Source organism: Alosa sapidissima, chromosome 18 (assembly GCF_018492685.1).
Source record: "Alosa sapidissima isolate fAloSap1 chromosome 18, fAloSap1.pri, whole genome shotgun sequence".
NCBI lineage: Eukaryota > Metazoa > Chordata > Actinopteri > Clupeiformes > Clupeidae > Alosa > Alosa sapidissima.
This window is the reverse complement of record NC_055974.1, coordinates 28,833,976-28,840,178: the sequence shown is the minus strand read 5'-3', so window position 1 is coordinate 28,840,178 and position 6,203 is coordinate 28,833,976. Positions and strand designations below refer to the sequence as shown.

The window sequence follows — 6,203 nt, the reverse complement described above, 5'->3', positions numbered from 1 at the left end:
ATTTGTAAAACAGATTATTATACATGGAGGTGCCAGTGATTGGGACTGTGTGTGTGTGTGTGTCTGTTTGTGTGATGAAGAATAAATCATCAGTCTCATGTCTCACAGAGCGCAATCAGTCCTGCTGTCCCACAGCGACACATTATTTTAATTAGATCTCTTCCTTTCAGTGACATGTTATTTCTATAATATGTGCGGCTGTGTGTATATGTGTTTGTGTGTCTTTGTGTGTGTGTGTGTGTGTGTGTGTTTTATTGAAATAGATTATAATATCTCTAACTGTCTTTATGCATGTGCCTGAGTATGTGAGTATGTTTGTGAGTGTGTGTATGTGTGTACTGTGTATATGTGCTTATGTCAATGTGAGAGTATGTACATCTTGTGTCTGTCTGTGCTTAGGACATCTCGTTAATATTTTATTCATTCGGGAGACTCAAATAGTCTAAAACAATATCCATGCTGCCCCTTCCATGACACAGCCATCTGTGCGCTGAGCTCAATCATACAAAACCATCATAGAACAGGAAACAGGAAGTAGAATATGGTAGAGGTAATATCTTAGTTAATCTCTCTCTCTCTCTCTCTCTCTCCCTCTATCTCACTCTGTATTGTGTACAGTGAATGAAAAATGGAATGTATTTATATACTGCTTTTCGACTCCCCTGACCACTCAAAGCACTTCACAATTTAATGCCACACATTCTTCACACACACACACACACACACACACACACACACACACACACACACACACACACACACACACACGCACACACCGTTGGCCGAGGCTGCAGACATGTAAGGTGCATTTGGGTTCTCTTTTGTTTTCACTTCTCTACTCAATCCAATAAAGAACTTGACAATGACAAAAGAATAATTCATGTAAAACTTTTTCTTTTTTCTTTATTCTTATAAGAATACAGTTTCGTATGCTTTATGTGCATGTGTGTGGGTGTTTGTAGGTAATTATGCAAGTCTCTCAGTGTGTACATATTCATTATTAAGTGCATATTATATTTTCTTTCGTTTCCATAGTTTCACTCATCCTCGGCTTTTATATAATAATTATATAATAACCCTTGTAGGCACATTGAATAGTATATGCATGCTTAAGTATAAGTTACTTTCCGCATTTGTATACATTTCCATGTCAATGCACATGATATCTCACTGCTCTACTATTGATTTAGCCTCCCGGGGCCTTTAGCACTAGGGGTCTTTCCAAGAGTAGCCTACCTCCTCTCCTAGCACTACTAATTAGACATGCTTAATCTAGCACTAACAGCACTACTAATTAGACATGCTTAATCTAGCACTAACCACTAGCACTACTAACAAAATAGACATGCTTAATCTAGCACTACTAACAACTAGACATGCTTAATCTAGCACTAACAGCACTACTAAAAACTAGACATGCTTAATCTAGCACTAACTACTAGCACTACTAACAACTAGACATGCTTAATCTAGCACTAACCACTAGCACGACTAACAACTAGACATGCTTAATCCTTAAAACCTTCGTTTACGAGATTGCTACACTTCTGAAACGATTTGGTAAGAGTTTAATGCACCAATTTAAGTTTAACTTCACTGTTAGTTACACCCCTGCTGGAGTTCATAAGTCAATGAACCTTTCCCTGACCTACTCATAATTACAATTAAAAAGGGTCTGGTGTCAACCAGGCTCTGTGAGTATAACTTCACTTACAGTATCCTAGAGTGCTAACTTTGCTTGTCTATTTTATGTGTAGAACTTACAGTATCCTAGAGTGCTAACTTTGCTTGTCTATTCTATGTGAGTAGTACTTCACTTACAATTCCCTAGTGTGCTAACTTTGCTTGTCTATTCTATGTGAGTAGAACTTCACTTACAATTTCCTAGTGTGCTAACTTTGCTTGTCTATTCTATGTGAGTAGAACTTCACTTACAATATCCTAGTGTGCTAACTTTGCTTGTCTATTCTATGTGTAGAACTTCACTTACAATTTCCTAGTGTGCTAACTTTGCTTGTCTATTCTATGTGAGTAGTACTTCACTTACAATTTCCTAGTGTGCTAACTTTGCTTGTCTATTCTATGTGAGTAGAACTTCACTTACAATATCCTAGTGTGCTAACTTTGCTTGTCTATTCTATGTGAGTAGTACTTCACTTACAATATCCTAGTGTGCTAACTCACTGTACCTCCATTGTATCCGTTTTTGAAAGTGGCTTTGAATGAAAGCTCCAGCTATACTGTATGTATGCATACAGCAACTATGTGCACACACACACACACACACACACACACACACACACACCACACACACACACGCACGCACACACACACCACACACACACACACACACACACACACACACACACACACCACACACACACACACACACACACACACACACACACACACACAGACACTTAGATAAAAGCCACTGCTCTGCGCAGCTGGGGTGATTGCAGGTCACAGGAGACCTTAGCCTCCGCTTCTAGACTGTGATTAGGTGGCTTGGCCAACAACACAGCCAGGTAAGCGGCTTTAGGCCTCTGGACCGCATTACCCATAATTCCACTGAAGCACTGAGCAAATCCCTCAACTGCACTGTGGCAGGAAGCAGAGAGAGGAAAAGCTGGGATGTGCTGAAGGGGGCCCTTCACAATCTCCTGAGAGAGTCCTGCGGAGACACTGCTAACAGGAAAGCACCTCCACTGCCTCGTCTAGATCAGCCTCAACTACATGCCACACGTGTGTGTGTGTGTGTGTGTGTGTGTGTGTGTGTGTGTGTGTGTGTGTGTGTATTACACCAGCAAAAAGCCCCCCCTCCCCAAGCATAACACAGCCGTGCCGCTCATATTTCTTCATTTCCATGCCGCATGGCGTCTCTTGTCAGGGGTCAGACTCTTAAACTAGCAGGTGATTGATTGAAACCAATATGTCTGCCACTCCCTTAGCCACGGCTGCTGCTGCCCCCACGGGAACAAGTGGGCAGGGAGAGGGTGAGAGGGAGGGAGAGAGGGAGAGGGAGAGAGGGAGAGGGAGAGGGAGAGAGGGAGAGGGAGAGGGAGAGAGGGAGAGAGAGGGAGAGAGAGAGGGAGGGAGAGAGAGAGGGAGAGAGAGAGGGAGGGAGAGGGAGAGGGTGAGAGGGAGGGAGAGAGGGAGGGAGAGGGAGAGAGAGAGAGAGAGGGAGAGAGACCTGATGGAGGAGTGCAGGTAGGCAGGGAGATGGAGGAGCACAGGTCAACTACACCAGGAGCAGCAGAGGCAGGAGTGGGAGTGTGTGTCTATCAGTCCACAGGGCAGATGAGTAAGCCAGTCCAGTCTCTTCATGTGTGTGTGTGTGTGTGTGTGTGTGTGTGTGTGTGTGTGTGATATCACTCCGGTCTCCTCAAGTGCATCTCATTTGGCAAGGCAGACACGAGAGCATCACTGTTAGAGAGGCTGTTAGTGTGTGTGTGTGTGTGTGTGTGTGTGTGTGTGTGTGTGTGTGTGTGTGTGTGTGTGTGTGTGTGATATCAAAGGAAATGAAACAACATAAACCATGGCAAGTTGTGTGGGTGTGTTGGAGCTCTGCAGCGAGACAGCGTGTCCTTTTGAGGACTCAAAAGTTAACATTCCCAGACCAAAGAAGAAGCAGTCAGTCTTTGGAGAGAGGCAGAGAGAGAGAGAGAGAGAGATTAAATGACATAAGTGGACTTACCAGCTTGCGATGAGTCGCCTGTGAAGCAAGGAAGGAAAAACAGAGAGATAAAAAACATTAGAATTTTGAATTTTGTATCATGTTATATGTCACAACGATTTCACATAGCAGAAAACATAAAAATATGGTTTCACTCCTCCCCTTAACATGCGTGTGTCTGTGTGTTTGCGTGTGTGTGTGTCTGTGTGTGTGTATGTGTGTCTGTGTGTGTGTGTGTGTCTGTGTGTGTGCATGTGTGTACACGTGTGTGCGTGTGTGTGTGTGTGTGTGTGTGTGTTTAAGAGAAAGAACAACAAAAACTAAAGGGGAGTAGAGAGAAGGTGAAAACTATTAGCATCAGACCACACCTCTATTTGTTCTGCCCAAACAACACACACACACTCTCTCTCTCACACACGCACGCACGCACGAGCGCGCACACACGCACACACACACACACGCATCCCAACTAAACTTGGTAACACAGGAATACCCTTTTACATGTCAATCTCTCCAAACAAGACCACTTAACAGGGCTACCCATTTTTTCATCTGCAACAAATCTTAGTTTACACATGTTAGTACTGAGAGAGAGAGAGAGAGAGAGAGAGAGAACTCATCATGGAGAGAGAAGAGAGAAGAGAGGGAGGAGAGAGAGAATAGAGGGAAGAGGAGGGGAGAGAGGGAAGAGAGAGGGGAGAGGGAAGATAGGGAAGAGAGGGATTAGAGGAGAAGATAGAGAAGAGAGGGAGGAAAGGAGAAGAGAGGGGAGAGGGAAGATAGGGAAGAGAGGGATTAGAGGAGAAGATAGAGAGAGGGAAGAGAGGGATTAGAGGAGAAGGTAGAGAAGAGAGGGAGGAAAGGAGAAGAGAGGGGAGAGGGAAGATAGGGAAGAGAGGGATTAGAGGAGAAGGTAGAGAAGAGAGGGAGGAAAGGAGAGGAGAGGGGAGAGGGAAGATAGGGAAGAGAGGGATTAGAGGAGAAGATAGAGAAGAGAGGGAAGAGAGGGATTAGAGGAGAAGGTAGAGAAGAGAGGGAGGAAAGGAGAGGAGAGAGGAGAGCATGTAAGGAGTGTTGGGTTGTTAGAAGTGATCCAGGGAATCCTCACTGCACTGTGATTATTGTGTAGCACTGCATGCTCGCTCCTCACTGCATTTGGGCTAATAGTGATTATTGTGTAGCACTGCATGCTCGCTCCTCACTGCATTTGGTCTAATAGTGATTATTGTGTAGCACTGCATGCTCGCTCCTCACTGCATTTGGGCCAGTGATTATTGTGTAGCACTGCATTCTCGCTCCTCACTGCATTTGGGCTAATAGTGATTATTGTGTAGCACTGCATGCTCGCTCCTCACTGCATTTGGGCCAGTGATTATTGTGTAGCACTGCATGCTCGCTCCTCACTGCATTTGGGCCAGTGATTATTGTGTAGCACTGCATGCTCGCTCCTCACTGCATTTGGGCCAGTGATTATTGTGTAGCACTGCATTCTCGCTCCTCACTGCATTTGGGCCAGTGATTATTGTGTAGCACTGCATGCTCGCTCCTCACTGCATTTGGGCCAGTGATTATTGTGTAGCACTGCATGCTCGCTCCACACTGGATGCGTTAAATATGCCCTTCTTTTGCGTCACACTGGATGCGTTAAATATGCCCTTCTTTTGCGTCACACTGGATGCGTTAAATATGCCCTTCTTTTGAGTCACGTTTCTCACTCAAAATAACAACCTGAGCGACAGACAGAATATTACGGAGCCCGGGAGAGCTCACTTTAAGTGATATTTTTTCTGGTCGTGATAATTTGTGAGCACATTTTCCTTTAACTGAGCCCTTGAATTAATAAAACGTGAGCACGTTTTCCTTTAATTGAGCCCTCAAATTAATACAACATGACCCCGTTGTAGGCCTAAATTGAGCTCTCGAAATATGTATTTCGTGCTCACATTTAGTAATTCCTGACATTTTCTCACCGCTCGCTGTGCTGTGGTGGCAACTTCGTGTTACCTTGACATGGACTAGGCCTACAGCTGTCTGTAACAGTTCATATTGGTAATGTGATGATAAGTAGTGATGATATGTAGCCCAGCTCACACCGTTCGCGATAAACACCACAGCTCTGCATACACTTGGACCTCAACAAACACTCAAAACTTCGGCAAACATTCAGCTGGACGATGATGGCAAGGGGCCTGTGCAAACACACACAATCATCTGCTCTCCCACCTACAGCCTACCTAACGTGGCTATATCCAGGTGCACTGCAATCAATGAGATTCCCTCTACGTCACTACAAGCGACACACCTCCCGACATCATTCCCGGGGATTCCCCTTGACACCGCACTAGGTTTTTGTGCACACAATTTAATTTCTTCGAGCCCACGTTTTAATTATTTGTGGGTGCGTTTTAGTAGATCGATATCTCGAATATACTATAACGTGCTCATGTTTACATGTGTCAAGACAATATTGAGTGCACGTTTTACAAATTGTGGCCACGTTTAAGTAGATCGTGCACAAAATGTTCTA

General features: G+C 44.4%; 1 protein-coding gene across 1 annotated transcript in view; it reads right to left on the bottom strand.

Annotated features, from left to right (window-relative positions):
- The window catches only part of LOC121689349 (neurexin-3-like), a 561,367-nt gene that overhangs the window by 429,956 nt on the left and 125,208 nt on the right, over positions 1 to 6,203 (bottom strand). Inside the window, 1 exon segment of the mRNA XM_042069080.1 lies at positions 3,698 to 3,715. The gene's annotated coding sequence lies outside the window, so the exon portion shown is untranslated.